Genomic DNA, 27,416 nt, shown 5'->3' on the forward strand with positions numbered 1-27,416 from the left:
CCAACAAGCTAGCGATTTGTCTGTGCAACTAAATGTTAGCAAGAATAAGTAATTTTGAATTTGCATCAAGTTTAATCAAAGTTTCAGCCTGCATACAGCTGTGTCCACCTCTACAGCCCTTATTCTGATTTGAATACTCACAAACTGAACATTGCATAGATATGTTCATATGTAAATATGCGATGATACATTTATATCATATCACAAGAAACTGTGCAACTGTGTAATTATGTTTGTTACACATTCGTACACAGTGATGAATTGATGGTATGAAGACATTCAACTTCTGCAAAGCACTCTTTTTTTTAATCATTTTCTCACTGCTGCTTCTCGGTTGAATAAGCTACGAAGTCGATATATTTTCATAACATAGACCTGAATCTGTACATACCCTTTCCTGCGATAATGGTCTTTTTGCTGTGCACTGAAGAGTAATCTGGTTTCAAAACTGCAGCATATGTCTCCATTGTCTCCAAAGATAGAAAAAGAAGAGAGCATTACATCCCACTTTGCATAAAAATAACCACAAAATAAAGGATTTGCCTTTTAGTGCTGATCACCTGTGTGCAAGAGGGCAGTGGTGATCCTAGATTCTGGAAGCCCAAGGCTAAGTGGCCACTGGGGGGACATTTGAACTGTGCAGGTACTACTGCATGTAAACACTTAAGTGAGTAAAATAATTACATTTATGACCATTAGTTTAAAGGAAAGCCAGAGTTCAGACAATCTCCCCTACACAGTTACGAGGATATCTTTACTGCCAGCATTTCGTGGTGAGATACATGTGTCCAAGTTTCATAATAACTTGATATAAAGACTAATATAAAGAATCTGCAAGTATTATCATATCAAATGCTGGAAGATTTGGATAGACAAGAATGTTCTGAAAAAAACAAGGTACAACATGTGGGTTAAGCCTTTATAACGACCAAGAAAAGAGCTTTGAAATAAAGGTAGTGAAATTACTGTATAAAGAAAAGAGCCTTGGGCTCATAGGATTCAGGCCTTGGGTTTATACAGTATCTGCTTTAAAACATTTTTCAAAACTCTCCCACTACCTGCAGACGCCACGTCAAGCCAAAAGTGGTAATGTTAATGTGTTAATGTATCACAGAGTGAAACTGACTCTAACACACACTATTCCAGCCCCCCACAACCCACCCCCCACCCACTGCATACTTGCTATTTCCCAATATTGGTACAGACCAGCGGCCCCCCCCTCCTCCCCCAGATCCTCACCCCATTTGGTACTCACCTAGATCAAAGTGCCTCGCACATCTGTTCCACTCGCTGCTGCCATAACTAGCCAGCTGGACTCTGTCCGTCAGGTCTCTGTGTCTGTAGGTGTGTCAGTGCTGCAAGTCTGTCCAAATCCTGAGCTTCTTGGCAAGCTGCAAACACAAACAGCGAAAAGAATCAACAAGACTGTAGTTGTGAGAGCGAGCGTGGGTGTGAGCCAGTGCCTTATCATATTCTTGCAAGAGACTCCTTGTCAAGTTGACTGTTTGTGTGCACATCTGTTATGTAGGAGACTTGAATGTAGAATATTTTTTGAGATAGTGTGTGTGTGTGTGTGTGTGTGTGTGTGTGTGTGTGTGTGTGTGTGTGTGTGTGTGTGTGTGTGTGTGTGTGTTTGTGTGTGTGTGTGTGTGTGTGACAAGATATTACAAAGACATGTTTTACGAAGACTAGTGAGGTTTACACAGTAAGGCGGAACAAAATGGAGCAGGGGCCCTCCTTACGTAATTACACCCAGCTTTAAATCACTAATCCAAACACAAACTGTAGCTGGACTGTATCCAAACAGCACACTGGAAAAGCCACAGGTGTAAACAGAGCAATGCAATCTCATTCCCACAAAATCAAACGGAGGTGCTTATAGCAAGAACATCCAAAGCGGGCTTAATGCGTCCTTAATACTTCTTGGAGTATATTTACACTGACCCATCAAAGATAGATAAAAATCTTTGTGGATATAATTGTGATGTACACACTGCATGTTAATGTGATGCAGAAAAGGTCCGCAGAGACCTCAATAACAGTGCAACCATCTGACAGAACAGACCCACGGTGGCACTCAGCTCCAGCATTGAGGTTTGCTCTGGCAGTCTCATTAAAATCCTCCAAGTCTAATTCTCTTTCAAATACCACCGCTACCTAAATAAACATGACCAGGGACGCTTACTCATACTCCACATGCCTGCCAACCTCAGACGAACAGGATTTCACACAGCAGGCTGGTCGTGTTTGTCCAAACCATCCTTCCAGAAAGGTCTGCGGATTGTAAGGAAACAGCCACAGCGATGCTCTTTGGCATCATAATGCAGCCAATCCATAAAGACGCCTGACATTTAAATTCAAAAAAGCAGTTTGATTTAAGCCCGTTTTCTTTTACATCAACGTCATAAAGTGCATTTAAAACAGGCATGAATGACTTGTGGCTGCAGAAATGGGAGCCACAAGTTGACTCAGAAGGGAAATAAACTGTGACTCTAAGTAAAACACTGACATATTTTGCCCAGAAATACTAAACAGAGAATAGGCTACTTTTAATACTTATCCTCTTTGTATTCATGACAAGTATCCCAACTGCCTTTGGGCTTTTACCTCAGAGAGAGAAAAGATGATCTGCATGAATGAATGAAATATCTTAAGATCCGCATGTTTACACATATATACCAAGGAAATGTCAATCAGATGCAAAATACAAAGGTTGAGCCCTGAAAGAAATGTCAAAAAGGTAACCTCGGCTCTGTGATGTGTGTATGGGACCAGTGTCGTTTGATCAATAGCTCAGCTGAAATGAATAAGCGATCGCTCTCTCTGACTGTACAAAGCAGATGTGCACGCCGGACTTGACAACAAAATAGATGCAGTGAGGATCGATAGGTCCCGTCTCAGAAAGCTATTTAATACCAACCTACTCTGGTGATACATTTTCAAGTGCCAAAGCAAAAACTGACATTTCTGCCTAGCAACTGTTCAGTAAGACACATCAGAATTTCATTTGTGATATTTAGGAGTCATATCTGACACTTAACCGCCCTTTTGGCTCATGCTAGTAGGTTTTCACTGTTAAAGTATGAGGTATGTAGTAAAGCTGTGTGACGTAGCTGACAAATGCATCATGGTAAAATGTTTTATTTCTTATTTTTAACAACCTGTTTCTAAAGAAAGTCCACAAGAAAGAATGCTTGTTTTGAATTTAACCACCATACTTTAGTTTATTCATGAAGATAATTTTAACAAAACAATTCAAAAACACACACAAATAAATTACTACACACACACAAATAAAAATTAAAAAAGGATAAAGGAATGATCTCTCACTGACAGACATTACACATAGATCTTGTTATCTTTCATCGCCACAGTCTGATATGCAGCTAATTATACCACAAGAAAAGTGGTTGCTTTCAGATAACTTTATATCTTTGGTTCTATCTCTCTGTCTAGTTATATTATTATATATTCTATGTAATGTCAACATTTAATACATGTAAAAATCACATTAATCCAACATTTTTGTTGTAAAAACTGTAATCATACAAGATATCTTTTATTTAACAACAAATCTATTTAAAATTCCCGAATCAATATTTCTTCATGTGGTCACAAATTTTATCTAATTATATGTCAGTAAAATGGACCTTATTCAAAAAAAAGTTGTAATGTTCTGTTCATTCAACCCCATTACTGCTCTAAATTAATAGCGGCTGAGCTAGTAATATGTAATCTTCTTTTAGAACAACTTTCTCTACTGTTTTGGTCCTATGTTAGTGTAATTTTTAGTATACTCAAGTCAATTTATTTTTCTTTAAACAGCACAAATTCACTACACAAGTCATCAGTGTCATCAAAGTTTGCTACTAAACTTTGATGGACATAGTGACGCTTTTAGCAGCGAATAGGGACATTAATGATTACTTATAAATCAATTTATTGCTGTTAATTAGTAAAATTAATGTCATTAAGTAACACAATTGTGTCCACTGTGTTTATTTTATGTTAATGCTTAATTGAATACGGTAAGGTGACCAACAATTGGTCTAAAACATTCTTCCAAACGAGTATCCCTGGTAGCTATATGTTCTATATTCATAGGACAGAAACACATCTCTAGAGAAAGTTAATGTCACAGAGGACAACTGTTTAACAAGTTCGCCACATCAACTTAGGAAATTACAGTCAGTTTTCTGTTTGTTATTTTAGATTAGCTTTAGTTTCACTGAGAAGCCAACTAAATCCATGACCTTCATGTCAATAGATGCTCATAGAAATGCGGTAAGGTGAACATTAAGTGAGGTAAACAGTTGTTGCTGTTAAACCACAGCAGAAAAATACTGACATTTCTGTTAGCTTCATCCAGCTGTGATTCTAACTGTTATGCAAAATGATCACGGCCAGCTCTAACGACTGCAATCAGGCGATTATGTAACAATTGTGACATTCCTTATGTTTACAGCTTGTTTCCATTTCCCCCAAGGAATCAAGAAATCAACTACTGTAGATTATATATTCTACCACTTCTCTTACAGCTATAAACGGTGACTGTTAATACTTTCTGTGTGCGAAATTCACACTGGTCGGGTGGGTACTGACCACAAGAAAAGATGTATGACCCGGAGCTTGTAACATCCCTTTCAACGGTCTGAATGAGCACAACGGGATGCGGCCTTTATGTTCCTTTGTCTTCTCGGTCCTGCTGCCCCGCTGTGACTCCAACAGTCTCAAGTGGTCAGTTAAGACAGGAAGAGAAAACAATAGACAATCCGAGCAGTCACACCGCCAAGGCCTGACTAGTTGACCCCGGCGATGTCTGGGCGCCGTGAGACAGCACGGTCCATCAGACACAAATAGAAAAGGAGGATAGAGATGCCAGACAGGGACTTGAAGAAAGGGGAAAATAGAGTGCAGAAAAATGAAGAGTGGGGACGACATAGAGGAGGGATGAAACATGGGTCGATGTACAACAGGCTGATGAAATAGAGCGGGAAAGACAAAGAGAACAGAGTGGAACAGCATCTCAAACAATAGCCGAGAAACAGAGGAGACAAACAAAGGAGGCACTAAAGGGATGGAAGACAAATTAAGCAGAGGGCAGAGAGGGACACGGAGGGATGGGGGGTATCCCAGAAAAAATAAAGAAAATGTCAGATTCAATTGTGCTCTCAAAGGAGGGCAGAATTAAGGAGGAAGAAGAAAGATTTGCTCCTCTCTGTCTCGCTGCTCCTAAAACCTGCAAAGACTTAAAAAGACCAATATGTAGAAAGGAACAAAACGCCAGGAGGTTACATCAAACGCTTGACTAGGTTCAAAAAGAGCCACAGAGGGAGAATAACTGACACAATTAAGAGCAGAACTGTCATCACAGCCAATCAACCCAATGCCACCCACACGGGCACCGAGCAATAGACCTATCATGAAAAGGATGAAGGGTTGCTAATTCCCCCTAGCAGTGCAGCGCCGGCTGTTAATGCTGAATATCCCGATACCTTCAAGGCCTCCAGGAAACAGCATTCGAATGCAACGCAAACACCAGACACATGTAGAAAATCACTCCATCACAACACGTTCCTGTCTCATTTGCATCCTGAGAGAAAAGCTGACATTTAAATATAATCCTGCTGACATGCAAACCAAGTGCAGCCAATTCCATAACCCACGTGTGTGTTGGGGAAAGGAAAAAAAAAAAGAAAGAGTGATGTGTGAATCTGAAACCAATCACAGGTGGATGCATACTCGTACTCAATAAAACACAAACCAAATTTAATGAGCTCTCCAGCACCACCACAGTGACATTTCCTCTTCCATTTCTCCATCTTTTACAACTATCACTCACCCCACCTCCATTTCTTCTTTTTTTCCCCCACCACCAGCCCTCCCTGCCTCCCTCTCTCACTCGGTTTTTCATTTTAAACCCACTCCTCTGCCTCCATCTTTTTCTCTCTCCATCCAAAACAACCATTCCAGAAAGAGGGCCATCAATCTTCTTCAATGAGACCAGAGTGTGAGAGAGTGCCAAGGCTACAGCAGATTACTATCTTCCCTTACCTCCACTCAACGCTGGATAACGTATAGGAGGAGAGGGTGGGCAGGTTGAGGGGGGCGGCGGGGGTCCACAGTGAGTCAGAGAAACAATCTTAGATAGCAGGCGGACACATTAGATCTTAAAAGCCTCAAACAAACTTCCGGGCCTGTCAACAGCGGCGGCTTGTCGAGTAAAGAAGCACAGCGGCTGAATTTAAAAACGCTAATCCTAACTGGCAACTCCAAACCTGACCCCTGATTTATTTCCACAGAGAGCTCGTGCTAATGGAAAGACGCAAGATATACTTCAACTACAGTGGAGGCATTATTATCCAGTTTTCCATCAAGTAATCAAATTATTATCTTTAAATGAGCCTAATGATCTGGATTCAAAAGAGCCCAAGGTGACTTCTTCAAAATTTCATTAGAAAAACAAGCAAATGTTTAGTATTCTGCTTGATAAATGACTTAATTAACTGAATGTGAGAAGTGCCGCTACTTCATTTCATATCCTTGAACTTGGCAATTTATTGATTAACTGTTTGGGTTGGACAGCATTTTGCTGAACGTGAATTCAGTCCTTTTGACTCCCTCATCAAATAGACTTTAACATTTAAAAAATACATAAACTCCAACATCTGCAATCACCATCTGTTGGCTGAGGGAACAGAAAGCGTTGCATTTCATTTTCACATTTTTAGCGGTAGCCTAATTAGTGTTCACAACCTGTAGGAACAGGCTGAAAGTGATAAATTCAATTATCTGGAACAACAAGTACAGCTAATTGCTCAAAATGCGGGAGGTCGGAAATATTATTATTATGATTGGACAGAAATTGACTTGTCTGGTAAAATAAAGTTAAAATACATAAAAATAATACATTCAAAGTTGCTCAGTGAAGAAAAATACTATATTACTGGGGATTCAGTGCACTTTATAGCCTATGTCACACAGAAATTACGCTATAATGCTATTAAATAGAAAAATGTTGATAAAGCATTTGTGAAAGTTCAAGTGGGAAATGCATGATTTTTATACATTCAGTCTCTGCCAGTGCTTTTAGTTGTTCCCTACTGGTATAAACACGGCACTCTGTTGGTCTAGTAAGACTTAAAAATACAGTATTGTTCCACATTGAGGCCATATTGTGCCTCATTTTAATGCTCTCTCTTTTACAGCAGCGTGCAGCGTTGTGTTCAGTAAAAATGACAGCGTACGAATGTGAAAAGTTATCTCTGCCACAGAGGTTGGAAAAATAAGCACTAAAGATAATGAATTTGTTTGAGCGGCTTCTCTCTGGGTTTACGTTTGATTGGTGCTTTTATGACGTGTGCTGCTGGTTTTATGGTACGAGTGCTCTCGCTGCCTGTGTTCTCTGCTTGTTAATTTATTGTGGAACTGCAGTGAGGAGCCTAAAACAAGGTTCCCCATCAGGACACATAAATCACATGAATTATAAATTATGTCCTGATCTCATTTTTACCCAGCACTAACTGTCTGTATTGTTGGTTAAAATGATAAAAACGACCCACTAGCAGGCCAGCTATTCGCGAGTTAGGGGTAAAATTGAGCATATTTGTTGTCCGTTTTAGGTTATTTCTAATGTCTGTACTCAGAAAATGATGATTACTGAGGGAGAAAGCTTTTGAGAATATAACTCAGTAAAGATTTCACATAAATATTAACCTATAAAGTGCAATTCAAAGTTGTTTTTGTGAGTTAGTGTGTCGAATAGATTGCTCTTTGTAAAAAGTCAGATTTTTGATATGATATGGAGGTTAAGACGTTCAAAAAAGTTATCATTTTTCAGTCCTTAATATACAGTTTTTCTTTCAAGTAACAGCAAACATCTGTAAAATAATGATAATTTTTGCTGATTAAATGCAGTAATTATCATTTGAAACAAATAATAATTTACAGGTTGTGTGAGTGAAGTAACTGTGTGTCGACTGCTGTGATTAAATTGTTGTCAGTCAGTAACTGTGTAGATATAGTGTAAAAATTAACATTTTTTAACAGTTTTAACAGTTGTTGTACATATTTTCCCTGATGTGTTAAATTACAGATAACAACTAGTAAAATCATAGAAAAAAAAGTAATAATTTACAGGTTAAACCTTAAAAAACAGGCCACGGTAAAATTTGACGGTAAAATTACACTATCTACTGTATTTAATCAGCAAAAATAATCATTATTTTACAGATATTTGCTGTTACATATATATATATATATATATATATATATATATATATATATATATATATATATATATATATATATATATATATATATATATATATATACACACACACATATATTATTCTGGCTGCTGGGACTCCAAAAAATACTGTAAAATGATAGAAACTAATCATCTCGTAAAAATAATAATAAGAAAATAACAATCCTTGGATTTTTTTTGGCCTTTTATTTGCTTGACTTTGACAGACTATATGTTATTATACATGCTTTACACTGAGGAGGACAAATTCATTTAACATCTTTGTCATGAAAACCTTTATAATTATACATGATATCACTCAATTAATAAATTACCAAACCAATGAATGTTTTTCCAATAATTGGGATGAATTGTGTCCTATTAAAGAAATATATTTACAGGACTAAACTTGAATTTAACAGTTTCATGTCTTGAAAAAATAAATATGTATTTAAATATTTACTACAATATATAATATTCTAGAAACTCCCCCAAAAAATTGCCAATGTATTTCAATAGACTTTTTTTTGTCAAAGGGTTATTCACGGTCATGTTTCTAAAGTTATTTTGTAGTTTAAGTGATATTTTTGTGTATTTCAACAGAGAAAAAATTCTGTCAAATGAAATTAGTACATAAATAGCTATAGGTGTGTTGAACGGCATGGTTGAGTGACCACTGTGAACCTCTGAGGAGATTCATGTGTGCTTGTGACGCCAAACCCTGGAAGCTTTAGACACAAGTCTAAAGTAGGTTTTGTTTGCTGTTACAGCATTGATTCACACATTTTAATCAGTCTTCCTGTGCGGCCACAACGTCATCCAGCCTCCACGTGGAAATCACACTGAACATGTGTTGATAGCAGTTACTGGTCTGCTGTGTCCAGTCACAATTCCAGCAAAGATTATTCAAACAAGGGCAGCATTATTAAAGCTAAACTGCACTGCTGGATTCAGTGGTCAATGAATATGGTGCACTCGTCTCCACAGATATTTTTAGTCTTTAACAGGTCAGTCTTACAAAGGGGCATTACTGACATTTGTGATTCATATTTTTGGTTATTGACAGTAAGTTAGCAATTGAATGACATAACTGTTTGAGTACACTGTGACAAAAATGTTACGTGACAATTTTTAACCAATTTATTTTGACAACTTACTGTTGTTTTAAAGATTCCTTCTGTTTTGCTAAATTGACATAAAAGCCAGTAAAATGACAGACAAAAAAATCGTATGAAAATTTTAAATTCACATGTTAAATGTAAAAATAAACAGGCCAAAACTGTGACTAGTGTCGCTATTGTCTTCACTATTTTTGAACATTTGAAGACAAAATCCATTTTTTTAAACTGTAGTATTCATTTAAATATTGACAGTAAAAAATAAACAATTTAAAAAAATTGGAACAATATCTATAATCTCTGTGTGTAACCAGAAAAATCACACGGCATTTCTGTATTTAAATCAGCTAAAAAGATCATTCTTTTAAGATAACTGCTGTTATTTGGAAGAAAAATTCTCTATTTCAAAGATTGTAAAATTGGAAACAATATTTTTTGATTGTTATTTTACTGACTTTAACTATTATGTTAAATTACATCTCTGAATATGACAGAAAAAAATGTATTTCTTTAAATATTGACAGTAAAAAATAAGCAATAAAAAACTAACATCTATAATCTCTGTGTAACCATAAAATGGCACAGCATTATTATATTTAAATCAATTAAAATATAGTTATTTACCAATATTTTAGCATTTTTACAGTTTTTAAATGTTACAATATTCCATCATATGAACTAATTTTCTGACACCCTTGCTGCCAGATTTTCATACCTTTTTTCCACGATTTTTTTTTTTATTAAGGTAAGAATTAAGGCCAACGATCCACTGCTGACTGTCTGTCTTTTTCTTAATGCATAACAAAACTATTATTTAAGGCACCTCTTTTTTTTCTGCTGAACTGAAAATGCATCAAACTATGAGCATAATCTGAGGCTGAGCTGTGTGCTGTTATTTAGTGATATTTCATGTTATTTTGTGCTGTTTCGAGTGCTGTTACACTCCCATTATTTATTCGCTGTTACCACGTTCCCAGTGTATGGTCAATAGAGCACCAACAGGTCAGGCCCTCCGGATCACAATGGAGCAAGTCAATTCAATTTGAAATGTTATTTTCTAGCCTCCTTCACACAAATGCTCAAATGTCGAACAAAAAGTGACAGCGTCTCGTTCCAAAATGGATCACAACCCTGCAGACAGTTTCAGCACGTATGTTAGCGATTAGGAAGGAGGTGGGGAAATGATGGAGCAGCAAACATCACAAGTTGTTGATGCGTATGAGAATATGCGTGTGTTATATAAACTGCCATGATGCAAATTTGCAGTCTGGTGATATTTACAGACTCTTGAGAACCATGTGTGAATATATGTGTGTGACAAGCAATGACACTTGCAAATCCATAGGTGTCAGCCAAGAGGATTTTTAACAGTTTTAACTCATGTGTTTTGTTTTTTTTTAACAACATACTGTTATTTTACAGATTGTTTCCAGTTTTGTTCAATTACAGATGATAACTAGTAAAATGACACAAAAAAGTATCAATTCATGCGTTTAACCTTTAAAAAATGAAAAAAAACACTACTTACTGTATTTAGTCCGAATTTTTTTAAATTATTTTACAGATTTTTGTGATTATTTGAAAGAAAAATATGTTTATTAAGGACTGAAAAACAGTAAATACCTTTTTTGACTGTAGCAACCTCTAGCCTCTGTATTTTTTTTTTACAAAATAATCATTTTCTCTCGTGTTTAAACACGTTTTTATTGCATTTAATCGACTATTTTACAAATGTTTTAAGTTTTTGAATGTTACAGTATTTGTCTTTTAACATATTTTCTAGCACCTTCGTGTCACATTTTCAATATTATTTTACAAATTTGCCATGTTTTTTTCTTACATATAATATGGAGTAAAATCACAGAACAAATGTATTAATTTACATGTTAGATATAAAAAAAAACAGGCCAAAACTATAAATAATGTACACATCAAAAATCAGTATTTTTACAAATCATAGTTTATTCTTTTACAACATTTGACCATTAAATTACATTTTTTTCATCTTTAATCTTTAGTCAGCAAAAAATATTGTTTAACAGATATTCGTTCCCACATGAAAGAAAAATGATGTATATTAAGGACTGAAAAATGGTAAACAACTTTTTTTGACTGTCTCAACCTCCAGCCACTGCAATTGTTTTTGGAAATAATAAGTTAATCTGCTTTATTAAATATTTGAACATTTGACTGTTCTAGTGTTTCCTCTAGGATTTTTTCCTGCAGCGGCTGTGACTAAAACACATACTTACTCTCCTCCTGAGCCAAAACAAACACAGGAAATTTTCAAACCCTATTTCACAGATATTTTTTACAGTGCATGACAGAAGGAGACTGGTTACGAGGGGGAAATGTGGGATTTTGCGTGAAACATTCTCCTTTCAGCAGTGTGGTGCGCCCAAGGCCCTGTGATCTCTTACTACTTATACAACATGGTCTTCTCAAGCGGCGTACAACAGTGTTCAACGCAAAGACACAAGACCACCAAGCCAGCGCTGACAGCTACAGCCCCAATTGGGCATGATGGGGCTAATCGCTATGCAGCTTTCTGGCTGAGGAGGACCTACATGGGGGGAGTTTTGTCAGGAATAATAAACTCTCCTTGCATTGTCACACCGCTGTTGAGGAGGAAGGTTAAACTTAGAGCTGTCTGTAAAGCTGTCCCTCTGCAACAGTCGCGCCCTGACTGGGGATCAGCGTAGTGTGGCTTCTGTTGGGCCTCTGGGCCACACAGCAAAGAGTGGGAGGAGGCGGTGGCGGGGCTCAGTCAAGCGCTAAAGACTTTGACACTAACATAATCACTGATAATTGATTCGGCTGGTGAGGAAGGTTTAACATTAAAGGATAAAAACGGCAGCGGTGGCGGCGGAGCAGCGCCGGCGCCTAATGCGAGCTGATGGGACTGACGCCACCTGTCACACACCATCTAATCACACGAGGAGACGAGATTCTGAAGACGCGCACATATCATGAAATCACCATCAGCCCCGGACCCGCTCAGCACCCTCAAAGGGGCTTTGATCAAGGAAAGAGAGGGGCCACGGAGGCCAAGGGCAGCGGAGAGGAGGAGATGGAGGAAAGATAGAAAGAGAAGACAGGCGTCCTTCGCTACTGCAGGACAGCGGCTGTGAGATATCACATGGCAGGACCGAAACAGCAAGAAATACTTTAATAAATGCAACCTGAACCGAACACAGCTCTTGCACGAAGCTAATCTATTTATTATTACCTCTATACTTGTTTCAAATTTGCAATAAACACAGCGGAGCAGCAGTCAGTTGATGCGGCAGTTGCAATCCAGTTAATGTTATTCTCATTAGCTCATAATAAAATGACTACTATTATAGTTTAATAATCTGCCAACTGCTTGTTATTGTAAACTGCCAACCTGAGGGAAACACTCATAAATCTGAGGTTGTTCTCATTCTTCCGAGGTAATGAAGACATTTTTAACCTGTTTCGCTTGTGATTTGAGCAGACCCTTGTTTCTTAACATTACAAAACATGCGAGCGCCATTTCTAGTCACCCTCACAGCTTTGTTATTAACGTGTAATGGAGACACATGAAGTAAGTCTAGTAGCGGCGACTGGGGTGTGCCTATTTGCTGAGTGAACTGATGAAGACGGAGGGCTCCCTGTAGCCTTACAGTCAGAGCTCTGATAAATTGGCCAGCCTCCACCCTTTCCCCAACTGCAGGAAGGATGTGTGCGTGCGTGAGAATCAGTATGGACGCCTGCTAGACTGAAACTGACAACATTAAGTGGCAGTGCAACCGTTTTCATGAACACAGAGGAGCAGGAAGGCCTCCTGTATGTCACCACAAAGGAGCCTGGCGGACTATCTGGCCTCCACAACAGCAGGCTCGCCTCCCCAAATTAAAGGTTGCTGAGCACAAACGGTACGAGAAGGACAGACAAGCACACATTTCCACCTTGTACTGCAGACATAAACACACATCACCTCATGTCGAAAATGGCTGGTGGTAGATCAAAGATTTTACAGATGTTTAACAGAACCATCAAAGCTCCTGCATGGGTCAGATATCTAACGGAGACACGAGGGAGGATAGGCTGAGAGAGGGAGGTGGGGGGAAAGGTAGTAATAGCAAATAAGAGATGGAAAGGGGACCTGAGAGAGCCGCAGGCTGAAGGCAGTGAAGGCTGGGATGATGAGCAAGTGAGAAAATGTAAATGAGAAGCTGCCGAGCAAAAGGGGGGAAAAGAGAGGGGAGAAAAACGTAAGAGATTACTATAGGAACTATTGGAGGAGAATCTGAAAAGCAGAACAAAGCTGACAATGAAAAAAGTGTGGCGTGGCGGGAGGGTGGGGTGGAGGAGGGGAGGAAACAGCAACGCAAGAGACACGACGAGCATGCATCACGCAGCCTTTTGATGTTAAAATGGGCCGCATGCTGTCGTACGCGTCCTTTAACACGTAGTGCAGTCAGCATCACAGTGCAATATGCTCCAAGAAAGAAAATGCAAGAGCCACAGAAAATAAGAAGATGAAGACAGGTAGGAACCAAGAGGGAGAGGTATAATAAAAGGAAAGAGACGGTCCCCAGAGAGGAGACCTGTGGCATCAGTTTGTCACAAGCCAGGACCACAGGGAGGATGAAGCAGAGGAATGTAGCTCCTCTTCTCGGTCCCTCGGCTCTCCGGCTGTCTTCCATAAGCAGCTGGAGGCTAAACTTAAGCTCCAGCAGCAGCCACCAGGGAGGGAGGAAAGGCCTTGGGAACGGGTCATCCACAATCGCCGACCAAAACAAAACTCAGGGACGCACATCTGCATCATTAGCAGACGAGCCCAGAGTCTCCTGATGCACAGCGGATCACTCAGAAACGTGGCCACCACAGTCCCTGTGCACACAATCATCCTCTGCACAATCGCCACAGCGATGTCGGACTCCGCTTCATGAATATTCATCCGCCTCATTAACACTCAAGTGGGGAAACACAGCATATTGCGAGAGACTCCCGTTACTTGGAGAGAGAGTTAAAGGAGTGAGAGGAATAGGGGAAGAAGGGATGGGACACATGGTGACTGTAGAGGAAGCAAAGGGGAAGAGACAGAGAGTAAGAGGCAAAATCGGAGCATCTTTGCCAGCAAACTTTTTTTTGAATCTCAAGAGTGGAAGAGGAAAAATGTCCTATATTGTTCCGGGAGCTGATACCCTCCCGTCGCTTTTCCTTATGAAGCCAGATAGGGCCGAATGAAAGCAGCGTCAGCAGCAGGGACAGCACAGCGGGAGCACAGGCTGGGAATTACAGACCATTTTGCCCTGTAAATCCTCCAGCAATAAAGGCTTTAAAACAGCTGCAATTTCTCCACTAATGTCTGGCTGTTCACAGTAACTGCTAAACTATAGGGGATATATGTGAATACACCTCAATACGAGGTGCAGCTGTACCGACACTCCTGCAACCCCCCCATCCTTGTTGAGTAACAAAACACACTTACAGACATTCAAAGCCGGTCTGTCTCGTACACAGACATCGAGTCTGTCAGTCCACTCAGTCACACTCTTTCTCCCTGAGCCACTTGCCAATAGACACCCACGCAAACACATATTACCACACAAAGAGAGAGGATTATTTTCTCTTTATGTTGTAATGCTAGTGAATCTCTTAGCAGGAACTGCCAAGAGGGGAAATCTTCCATCCTGCAGCTGTGTCCTCATAGAGTCTCTGGAAACTGCAGAAACAGAAGGCTCTATTTCCTTGACTCTCTTCTCTGTGGCTTTGGTGACAGAAACAGCTGGCCACTCGGGGAGGAGGAGTTGAGGCAAAGTCGGGCGACGGCCAAAATTCTGCCCCACCAGAGTCGCTCTTGTCCTTTAAAGGGCACTGACAAAACCTGCGGTACCATAATTGGACCAGGTCTCTGGAAATCAATACTGTTGCTTACATGAGGGGCCTCCACCAAAGCTATTTCATATTCCACCTTCCATACGCTGTTTCTGACAAAAAACAACCCCTCAATTTCAGAACAGTATGAACTATCGATTTCACAGCCACAATTCTTACTCTTCCTCCACCTCCTCCTGTCCTCTTTCTTTTCAGTCCGCACCATTGACATGCAACTCCTTTTCTGCTGCCTGTTACAGGAAAACATGAGTGTTTTCTTTGGTGTTTGCAAAAAAAAAAGATTACAGCCTACATATCTATAAATTTGCATGTCAATACCTGCATGTGATCACTATCCCAGTAGGAATAATAGTGTTTTAATCAAATCTCTTGGATACGATAGTTTTCATCACCTCCCTCAACACATTCAGTTGGACTGGACCGCTATTCTCTTTTGGCCCTTAAAATCCTTCTCAAATGACAAATTAGACACATTGGAACCATGACAAAAGTCGATCTAGTAATCAAAGTAGACCCCAACCAACACTGGATACCTGCTTGCAACTGGTACCAACTGAAAATATATTTAAAACATATTAACCAATAAAGCAGAAGACCAAGGACATGCATGTCATAAAAGTAGATGTGCATTAGCTGTAGTACCTGGTTGTGCCACCAAGGAGGCGTTAAGAAGAAGAGCATGTAAGAGTTTTGGTTGTAGAAAGCCACCATGACAAAGTCTTCAGCCTAATGCCAACTGGCCGGAGGTGATATGCACTAACACAGCATCACTGAGGCCTAGTACCTTATATTCCACTCAGTTGGAGCAGCCAGAGTTCAATTTGTGTTAACGATCAATTGGTTATTAATGGATAAGGCTGTCGATTAGCGATTAAGAAATTTGCATCGATAATATGTAATTTTCAGAAGGTCCGAGAGCTAATCATGTGCCCTTTTGTCGAGAAAAATAACCAAAACTAAGCTGAAAATCATGACATTTCATATAAAATCACTTTATTCGACACATCACATTTAAAAGTTTGCAAAACATAAATTGTGTGTGCTAAACAGATTTTGGAAAAAAAACAAAAAAGAGATTGGCAGCTCTACACAACCATGAAGTCATTATTGACCAACAGTTGCATAACAAATAGGGACTTTTTGGCTGAACTGCAGGCAATGTTTACACAGAGCCAATAGAAACAGGTATAGAAGATAATTATTAATCCAAGTAGAACAACATCTATATCTCAGTCAACATTTCTCATACTTTCCAGCAATTTATTTCATAAACTAATTATCAATTCACAATGAAGACACCACTTGACTCCACACCACTAGCTGTAAAATGCACTCTGCTACATGTGCTGCAGGTAGTGCTTAGTGGATTGTAAATAACGAAGTCACAGCTGCACTGCTGGATAAACTATGTGATGACACCATTTCTAAATTATCCCAAGTATCTTTTTCTGCATTATGTTCCATTAAAAAAAAAAAAGTTTTCATATGCACGTATCAGACAGCAGTTCGGCTAATATCAATATATCCATGATCAATACTAGGTGAGAACATCAGCTCACTGATACATCCGTTGGGCTGAAAATCAAACTATTAGGATGGTTCACGGTTTTCTACGATTAAATGCCAGATAGTATCAGCAAAACTGGATCTGACTTTTAACCAACCGTGTTGCCATTAATTCATATTCAGGCAGCTTCACTGGGTCATAAGTTTTGCTGAGCAGCCTGGCAGAGACCAGGGACCTGGCCGGTTCAAATCGCAGGTCCAAAGTCAGCATGCATGCATGATTTAAATACATCTAAATGGCCAATGGCGAGAGACCTAGCTCATGTCAGGCTTCAAGACAGAAGCTGTATATAATGTACAGTAGGCGAAGCAGAGGATGAGGCTTCGTATTAGAGTGAAGAATAGCGTGGCTTGTCTTTAAGATTACTTTTCCTCTTAAAACATTCACTTCATCTGTGTCACTCCTGCTCCCTACTTGTTATTGGAAAATAGCTCTGTGCAACAGCGCTGGAAAACCATTCGATGCCGGCCCCGTCTGCATCAGTCACACGCTGACACACACATACACAGAAAATACATTTCATCCTCCATATCCGAAACAGCCAATAGCACTGGCAGGCATTTGCGACCCCAATCCATATTTCAATTTCCCTCGTCTCATGCAAACTAATTCAATACTTGTTGCCTTCCCTCACAAGCGATCAGCAATGTGAGAAATGAGCTTCTTCTCATGTTGCATCTATAAAAGGCCCAATCAGAGGCATTTTTGAGTGGGCCTCTGCCTATATCAATTATGTCTTAGTAGGCCAGCACACAGGCAGATTCTTGGAAGCAGCATCGGACGACAGAAAATCAATGCTACAACTGCACCGCGCTGAAATACAAAAAGCACTTTCTGTATTGAGAACGCACTCAAACCATATTAGCTACCTTTAAAACTCATATTTTACACCGCACACTGTCTGTGCTTATATGAAGAGCTTAACTACTCATATTTTTACACCAATTAAATACATTAAGCATCAAATGAGTCTATGGAAAAGGGAGCTCAAATACGAGGTATCCTTATGTTGATTATATTCTCATATTTTTTTATACCATTCATCAATTTTTTTTTTCCACAAAGACAGAAACAGAAAGCTGTGGGCTGTGATGCCATCGGCCAACACTTTCTGGAGCTGATCCAAAAGCACAGCTCAGGAGACAACTGGCTTTAGGGGAATTTCTGTATATTCTTGTAATCAGACTCATTAGTGGCAAAAAACACCATTCATTCCTGACGAATGAATGATTTTCAATGGCTCTCTTTTTCCCCACTAAGTGTGATTTGATGTGCTGACTGCTGTAGCATTGTACACTGTGACACCACAGAACAGATTTGCACATTTTGACATCTCCCCCTGCAAAGCAATTCCCCAAAAAGCACGTAGGCTAATATGAGTGTAAATACATAAAAACACAGAGCAGAAGACTGAGAAAATGGTGCAGTGCAGAAACATTTTGTTCAAATTCACCAAACTCTTGCACTTATCCTCACTGTTTACTTGATACCAATGTGGTGGACAGTGTTTTTATTGACCTTTACAGTCACTGCAATTCACTGCCAGTGCACTCCGATCCTGAAAACACACAAGTATGCCTGCACACGCCAGCAAACCCACTAAACGGGCAAAGATGAACAGCGACTCAAACTCAGGAGGACTCTTTGCCCATGTAAAGGGAGAAGCAGGCAGGTAATAGCGACAAATTTAGGGGCTTAAACAGCGACAGCTTTACGATGCCTGAGCGGCCTCTATGACTCCATTCCTGTCAGATTCTATTAGCTTGGCCTCCACCGTGTGTTTCGATTGGCTCTTGGCCGATTCCCAGCAGTTACAGAAGCACCTCCCGTAAATAAACCAAATGGCTGCATCTTGTAGTGTATAAAGAGGGGGGCTCTGGGCAACTGGCCGCTTGTGTGTAAAGAAAATCTGACAGAGTGTTTGAATAGTTTATATACAGCGACGAGCTGAGTGGACACAGTCGGCTAGAGGGGGAGCTCGACACACATCATTGTAAGAGTTTAAATTTGACTAGTGTTTAAGGCGAGTACAAGCAGCCAGGCGAGAAAAGCACTTTTAAATCAAGACAAGTGGTCTCATTCCAGTCCACACACACACACACTCTGATAAACAAAGAAAAAGTGTGTGTATCTGCCAGCTGCCAGGTGGAAGTCTATGGAAAGGCCACCTGTCTAATAACCACTTTTGATGCATACAGCTCAGCAATATGAAACAGAGCATCTGGCCTGTCCCCTCCAAATTCATCTTGTTAACAGCCTGATCTGTGTTCGTCTTACACCAAATTTACTTGGGTGGTTCATACAAATGGGTTTTCCCCCACGAAATACATAATTTTGCGTTCATAAATTCAGTACAGTTTTGCCACAGAATCTCAACTGCCACATGTCTGCTGGATGTTTTTATAAAGAGTACACAGAGTTTCCCCTCGCTGCGAGAATTTATTGGTTATTGACCAAAAAAAAAAAAAAAAAGAGAATCGCTTGAACTATTTTACAACCAAGTCACTTGTTCTTTTTAAACAAAAAGACCCCCAGAGTAAAATGAAATGGAATGATAAATTCTAGTAACAATTATTAAAATGCAATGCTTGACATGCTGCGGCGAAATTAGTTTTTTTATGGCTTTGAAATGGCTTTTGAAAAACAGCTGAAAATAATACATTTCATTGTACAGACAAAAACATACTGAACCAGCATGCTGAAAGAAGAAAGGCCGGCAGGGCTGTTTGCACAACAAAGTGACAATCAGTGTTACTTTGAATTATGAAAGAGGAAACATGGGCAGAATATAAAAGGCATATAAAGTATGTCTTAATAACAGCAATATTGTAATGAGTACTAAATCTCAGTTGCATATACTCAAATAGATATTCAATATATATATTTGTATACTGAAATAACCCTCACAACTGCGGGCACACAGCTGCCATTTAACATGTCATAGTAGAGCAGAGGTGTAATTAATACGATTAACAATGACACTGCACATTTATCACAGAGCGCTAACAGTGGGATCAGCACTTACAGCAGGCTGTTTTAACATTTAATGGCTAGACTGCAAATGTAGTACAGATATCTGTAATTCAATTTTCCTCAGTCGAAAAGAACATTTTATATATCTACATTATCATTCTTTCTAGGAAAAATTATGCTACTTTTTACCATTTATGTAAAAGAGGTTTCCCATTACAGATATCTGCAATTAGGCTGCAGATATGCATAATATGAATTCTGAATATTTGCAGCTAAATTATGAATAGTTGTAATTCTGGTGACAGACCTCTGCCGTTTAATTGCAACTACAGTCATTAATCCAGTTCATGATGACTACATTTCGCTAAATTCACGATATCTACATCTTAATTTAAGTTTTAACTGATCAGAATGACTTCATAGATAACTCAAACTGGAATGAGACACTAAAAAAAAATCTGTAAAAACACAAGGAAAATGTGGCAACAAGGGTACAAGAAAAAATGAGTCCAAAAACTGTAAACACAATGAAAATAACAGCAAATATCTGTAAATAATGCTATTTTTCGCTGATATAACTATTATTCTGACTGGTCAGAACTGAATTTCAGATATCTCAGACTGTCAGAAAGACCTGTCTCAGTGTAATTACAACTAATCAAAACGATGTTCACATCTATAATTCTGATTCTGAACAGTCAGCTGTTAAATTAAACGCCAAAAGCACTGGTGGGGTCTTGAAACTAGCAAATCAAAAAGGACTGCAGTCGTGGTTGGTGTGATTAATTACACCTGTAGTTCTCCTGCTATGTCATATCAAAATGTCTGCCTCGTTGTTTATGTCTCTTTCACTTTTGCTGATGTGCAACAGCTGCATCGGTTAAAATCTGAATGTTCTGTACAGAGGTGAACACCTACATCTCCACCACAGCCAGACCGAGCCTTGTGGGTGGCGGCCGCTCGTTTTATTTATGTTTGTTCAACTATGGCCTGACAATTTGCATGGTCTGTGAATAGAAACAGTTGCTGTCTCTGTACATCTAATCTTTATTACATTACTCATTTGCGTAAAATAGTTCAGTTCTGGTCTGGTCAGTGTTTCTTTATTGTCAGCCTCTAAACAAATAAATGCATCAGCCCTTCACAGCATGTTGCGCTGACAGCTACCTACAAGTGAGTGTTAACAAAACAAAAGAAGAGGTCACCAGCACACCGAAGACAAAGTATATAAATGTGGAACGGGTCGACAGCTTCCAGGATCTTACACTCTCCACAGTCAATAAAATCTTTTTTGACCAACATACCGCCATTATTAAAAAATAATGCCTGCAAAGTCTTGTTCTGTAAACTTTTGCTGTTGCCCCCCAACCTCATTAAAGAATAATTCAACTGGTCTCCCCACACCAACCTTCTCACACTTCACTAACAGAGCCATCAGATTCTTAGTACTAGTATGTGCCTGTCTACTTTATGTGCTCTTGGCTTGTCTGTATCTCTTCTTCTTTTGCTGTGAATTCTGAATTTCCAATCCCAGCACAGTAAAGCCTATCTATGTGTCTTCTTATGATACACAGTGGTATCACATTCCTTCTGGTGTTGAGAGCGAGATAATTTCTTGGACTGTGAGCTACTGTGACTGAAGTGATGACAGCTGTCGCACTAAACTGTTTGCATGATGAGCTCGAGTCTGCGGCGTGTTTTCGGCTTGAGAGGCAGAAGACAGTCCTTTTATTTTGTGGATGAAGCCGCAGTTTAATAACATTTCAATTATTCTAACAAACATTTACACCAGAACAAGTCGTCCGTCGGGAATCCCTCTGTACCGACAGCTATGTGAGGAATCTGTGTGACAGCATGGGAGGAAGAGAAATATGTCGAAGAGATATCTTTGTGATTGAAATATTTTCACGATACTCTTCTGAATCAAACAAGACTCCCATTCAGAGCATTTCTGAACTCCCACATGCCTTCTTGCTCACGCATACAATTCCAGCACATCTGAGTATGAAACTCTAGAAGACATTGCAGCTGAATTTTCAGCACACACTGGCAAGAAGTTAAACCAGTGTTGTGGTACGTGTCCACAGCATCGGTCATTGTCTATGCAGTGCATTCTGGTAGTGTTGTTTTTGTAGGATGGGCTGTCACGTTGGCTGCTTCTCATCTTTATAAAGTTGACATCTAGGCTACTTCATGGAAATCAGGGGCATCCAACTGCCACTTACCCCATCTGGAAACCCCAACCAACTGTTGTCGAAGAGAACAGTTAGTTGTTGTTGTTGAGGACAGATTCAGCAACTGCATGGCTTGTTTCTCACCTTAAATGTTTTCAGACACACATTTTCACGATTTTCTTTTTTCAGAATATAATTAAAAGAGTCGCCATTTTGGTCCCATTCTAAATGCAGGAGCAAACAGTGTACAAGTGAAGCATTCATTCTATCGATTGTGGCTCATATTTGCATGATTGCCCGAAGATGAAGCCTGTATTTGTTTCCTCTAGGATGGAGAGCACCTGTCAATTATTTATCATGACACTGCCTAGTGTCCACCCATCAAGTAGTCAAATGCAATTCCTCATATCAAAAAACGTCCCAGTGGACACATAACATTAGGTAAGTGTCATACTTCCCACTTCCACAAGTACTTGAAGGTTTGCAGTGATATGCACAGGTCTGTGTGATGGAAATTTTGTCATCTGCCAAAGTATGCAAGAGTCCATGTGGATTACTCTTCTGACTTTCACATGCAGCCTAATATGCAGGTCTGCATGGCACCTGTGCTACAAGGGCAGTAGTGTTCATGCTCAGCAGTAGTCTGCATGTGTAGATGCTGATCTAATGCACATGTATGGAACAGAGTCCTCCTTGCAGACTGGAAACTAGTATAAGATCAGTCTTACACTTTCTGTGCCCATATTTTATGTCTTCATCTTCTTCATCTTCAGTCTGTTCGGATCCCTCTGCAGACGTCCGTGTGCAGCCCAATAACTGCGTCGACTACGCTACAAGTTGTGGGGTTGTAGCCATGTTTGGCAGTAGCATGCATGCCTAGAATACATAGATACAAACACACTGGACATGTAAGGAGCAAAGTCCTCCCAGGTGAACATCTAGGAGACTACAAAGTAATATAATACAACATTTATGCATCCATGGTGTCTGCAGAGGGAGTATAATCAAGGCTCTAATGTCAACAACAACTGCACATCTATGGTGTCCGCAACTGTCCAGACACATGTCCACAAGAGACTAAAATCAAGGCCTTTTATTGCCAAATGTAGCTTTCAAGGGCATCTGTTCAACCAGTTTCCTCCTCATTACTACTCAATAAATAAGCACTGAGAATTAGGGTTGCACAATACATCGCTTCAACACAATTATAAATTATGTTCAGCAAGTAAATTACAAACATTCAGTCAGGGGAATTAGCTTTGTTTCTACAACAGAAAATATTTTTAATTACCAGTCTTAACCATCTGAAACTATCCAGACCTGGTAAGATAGAGGAGGGGAAGAAATGTTAAGTTATCAAGCCAATTTCATTTAGGTACTTCAACTTGGATTTAGTTTTGCATCAACTATATTGAAACATTCCATCTCTATATTTGACATCAAACATTTGAATTGCAATTACACACAATATTTAGTTGATGCAATTACCAACATTATTATGTCAACCTAATACATCAAAAAAGTTTGCAGTTTAGCAAATTAGATATTTCATCTTGTACCAATGCATTATTTTTAAGAGTTTATCATGTACAACAAGAAAAGGCATCAAATTCTCACATTTCTTACGTAAAACTGTCAAGTGTTACAGATTATTTAATGGAAAAGTACAGTCAGTTATTTAAAAAATAGTCACCAATGAATTTGTTATCAATAACTAGACTTCCTTGATAAATTGAGTATTTCAGCTCAAGTAGTAAGTACATTTAACATGATAAACTACATATAAGTGAATAAATACAATAAAAAGTAGCAGCTGTGGGATAAGGGCACAGATGTGGATGTCACAGTTTTCTCATCACTTTCTCTGCAGCTTATAATCTCCTTATGACTATGTTTCTTCTGACCATCTTGCAGAGGCAGCGTTGGGACATCAGCCTGCATTGCAGTAGCCTTTGTGCTGGACTCTTAACTCTGCGTTCAGACGCTCTCTGGCAGTGAAACCTGCAGCTGTCCTGCACTGCGGAGGGAGAAGCAACAGAGGGGGAAAAGCTGCGCTCACTATTTGGCAGGATGCTCTGAGCTGAGCCGGAGGATACGGGACGATATGCTTTATCACTGCGGGCTCACTATTTTGCATGCGCCCGTGGAAATTTTCACACCGATAATTTTTTGCCGTGACAAGCACATTCAGCCGGCAGACCTCAGTGCGACACGGAAAATGACAAAAATCAGCCGAAAAGTAGAACACAAACAAGAAGAGCCCAAATAAACAGTGTTGAGCCGTTAGTAACCTGCTAACAATAGCCTGCTAGCGGCTAATATTTAAGCTCTGGAAAAGTGCTTCCAGCGTCTAATCACGGCCAAACTTCAAACGTACGTTACCACAGGGGAGATATCAAACGGTACAAGCGACAGGCACAAGAAGAGGCAATCTTACAACTTTAAAACTCACCTTTTTTTCGCAGTTCCGAGAAAAGAGACCAAGGATTTTTGACAGGAGCTGTCACTGCTCTTCCGGGTTAGGCGGTGACGTGTGCAGACGCCCAATGAGAGACTCGCCATGCTGGGATTGTTTTGGTTCTGCTCTTATCAAATCCAGAATTCCGTATGTCACTCATGATCAGACTGCCGTTATTTTAAATGAGGTTTTTTTCTTTCTTTTTTTTTGCTGTCATTGTTTTTACTCACAGTGGGTTCATTTGTCATTGCAATATAGAGTTTTGCGCCTGTTTGCATACACCTTGGGCATGGCTAGAAGCAGAGAGAACTCAGAAATGTCTTTTTTGCAGTATATCAAAGTTATAATGTCAAAATAATAGAAAAGACAAAAGTTGGACGTGTTGATTCCAAGTTTTCATTTTGAGTAAAATAGTCAATATTACAGATCGATTTACAAATTCCAGATTCTAAAAAAAATATTTGGCAAAACTGAGACGGACTTTTTGAATAAAATCTGTTAAATAAAGTGAGTTTATTGAAATATTGAGATTTTAGGCATAGATTTGGTTAATTTTGGAACCACGCATGACAGGTGAGGAGTTGCAAAAATTTCAATAACTTCAAATTTTGATGGCTCTCTGTGTTTACAGTTTCTGTCTGATAAATGGTGTCATTTTAATGATCTTTAAAAAAAAAAAAAAAACACACACACACACACACCTTCCAAACATGCCGGGTTGAGAAATATTTGTTATGTGGTTGCAAAAAAAAAGCGTGTTCTTTCAGGGAAAAGGCAAGGCATGGTGTAAATGGATCTAAAATGTGAGACACTGTGCTCTCTGCAATGTAAGCTCATCCCACTGCCTTTCTGTGCTTTGCCCATCATCCTTTCACTCACCCATTTTCTGTTTGGGAAAGCTTCTTATATCCAAAGCTTTCCATTCCTGCCCCAGTGAGTGAGTTAACTGGTTACCACTACATGCCAAGAATTAACCGGTTCAGTCTCCAGCACACGTTCTAATAAAACCTTCAAGTGCCAAGTAAGTAAAACTGCTGCTTGAATGACACACAGAGAACCCAAAACATATGCAGTTTGCGCAATAAACCCCTCCAAAATAAGATGATATCAGAGATAAAAACACAAACAGAATGACAGATGAATAGATCCATATAAAACATTCGGGACTGCGGCGCTTATCATCACTGATGGTCAGACTGTAGTTAGTCTAGATCAGTTTTAGTTTGTTGGTTTTGCTTTGATACATAGCAGCAAAGAAAACCTCCATATCACATCAGGGAGAAGATGAGACATGATCAAGGACAGGAAATGCACAATATATAAAAATGAGCAGCACATACTAAACTGAGATATTGATAGTGACACAGTGACATGGAATGATGACATCAACACTCCATCACTTCATTATCATTACTTCTGAACTCTTAATTAGCATAGATAATTTTTTCCACATCTCTAGAATCAAACCAGGGGCTTTTATTTTCGAGCACCTCAGATGAATAAAATTAAAAATGCAACGTGCAGATGATTCTGTTTGCTAACTTACTGGGAAAGTTAAAAATCGCATTTCCATTGTTAGAAGTGGTTGGAAAAGTGTTAAATTTAGCTAATTGTTCAATTTGTGAGTTGGTCCACAAATTGGTGACAAATTCTCGACCACTGAGTTAATCCATAGCCTGTCAGGTGGCTTTAAAGGACAACAGTCAAATAGCGTGATCAGTACCTATAGACAATATAAAAGGCCAACCTAAATTCAGCTTTATTCTCATAACATGATGATAGAGATGACAAGAGCGAAATGAGAATGTGTGCCGACATGCTGGATGCCGGTTGTCAGTTAGAGCTGTAGCCAGGCAGTTAAATAAACTCCCCAGATCATCATCCAAGAAACCTTTTCATGCAGCTCTGGATGTAAAATATGATCCTAAAACCTCCAGCTTCACTGAGTCCTTCAGGAAGAGTAGGACAACATTCCAGTAGCAGCATCGACACCCTCAGTAACTCTATGTGTTGTGATTTCTGGTCTGTGACGCTGCTCTCCATCTGTCCATTGTTATTTTTTCAGTATACTTGGTTGTTTCATGATGTAAGTTCTGTTGTAGAGATTTTATCTTCTGGAACAGCAAATATTTATACCCCTCTATCTAAAAGAATGGATAGAATGTAAGAAAACATTGCGGTTTGCGTTTATGTGTTTGTTCAGTACAGTTCTGGAGCTTTTATATATATCCAACATCACAACACAAAAGGGCATTCTTTGAATATCAGATAATTTAGAAAAAGGGGATTCCTGAACCAAACCAACAATCAGGACCTCGCTGCAGAAGAGTCTTGGCTCCTTCTCAAGAAATCTCAAACTAACAGCCACAAACCACGAGTGCATTTAGGGATAGACTTTCAACTAACAAGTCACAAACAGTGTTCCAACACTCTTTCTCCAGCTGAGGAGCATTTTATAGATCAGGACCATCCTCACCAACATCGACCTTTAGAAACTGATACATGATTTTATATCACTGCTGTTAAGATTACAATTGATTTTAAGATTATACTAATCATGTTTAATGAACTTCTGAAAACTAATCAATCATCATTTGAATGTCACTTTGGTCTCCAATACATTTCACCCTTTTAAGCTTGTTTCCATAGTTTTCACATTGTTAGATTAGTTTTACTTTGGAGGAAAAAAAATCACAGAGAAATTCCATTATTGTAGTGAAAGCAATCAGTGAGGAAACTGTATAGAGAGCCTTGAACTTTACCTGGAGTAGAAGAAACAATGTTTAAAGTAGTCTGTTACAAGAGAAGTTCTACTTGTACAATGTTTATCAACAAAGTATTATCAGAAATATTTCCTAATCTATAGTATGTACTCCCAGTAAAACTGAAAGTGTGAATAATGCAGAATGAGCAGCCATCAGAGTTGCACATACTGAAATTCTCTTTGTGGATGTTTAATCATTTATGAAATTATCTGTATATCTTCCAGCAGGTGTTAAGTTAAAGTAGC

The 27,416-nt window shown here is 39.2% G+C and overlaps 1 protein-coding gene across 2 annotated transcripts in view; it reads right to left on the bottom strand.

Moving 5' to 3' along the window:
- The window catches only part of spop (speckle type BTB/POZ protein), a 130,453-nt gene extending 105,981 nt beyond the window's left edge, over positions 1-24,472 (bottom strand). The window contains exons 1-2 of one of the 2 annotated variants that reach the window (XM_023299497.3): positions 24,401-24,472; positions 1,256-1,391 (exon numbers count right to left, since the gene is read on the bottom strand). The gene's annotated coding sequence lies outside the window, so the exon portion shown is untranslated. Of the gene's footprint in view, positions 1-391; positions 457-1,255; positions 1,392-24,400 lie in introns of those variants that run through there. The other variant, XM_035943483.2, reaches the window with a different exon arrangement.
- Positions 24,473-27,416: the final 2,944 nt, after the last annotated feature.

Source organism: Amphiprion ocellaris, chromosome 19 (assembly GCF_022539595.1).
Source record: "Amphiprion ocellaris isolate individual 3 ecotype Okinawa chromosome 19, ASM2253959v1, whole genome shotgun sequence".
NCBI classification, from domain to species: Eukaryota; Metazoa; Chordata; class Actinopteri; family Pomacentridae; genus Amphiprion; species Amphiprion ocellaris.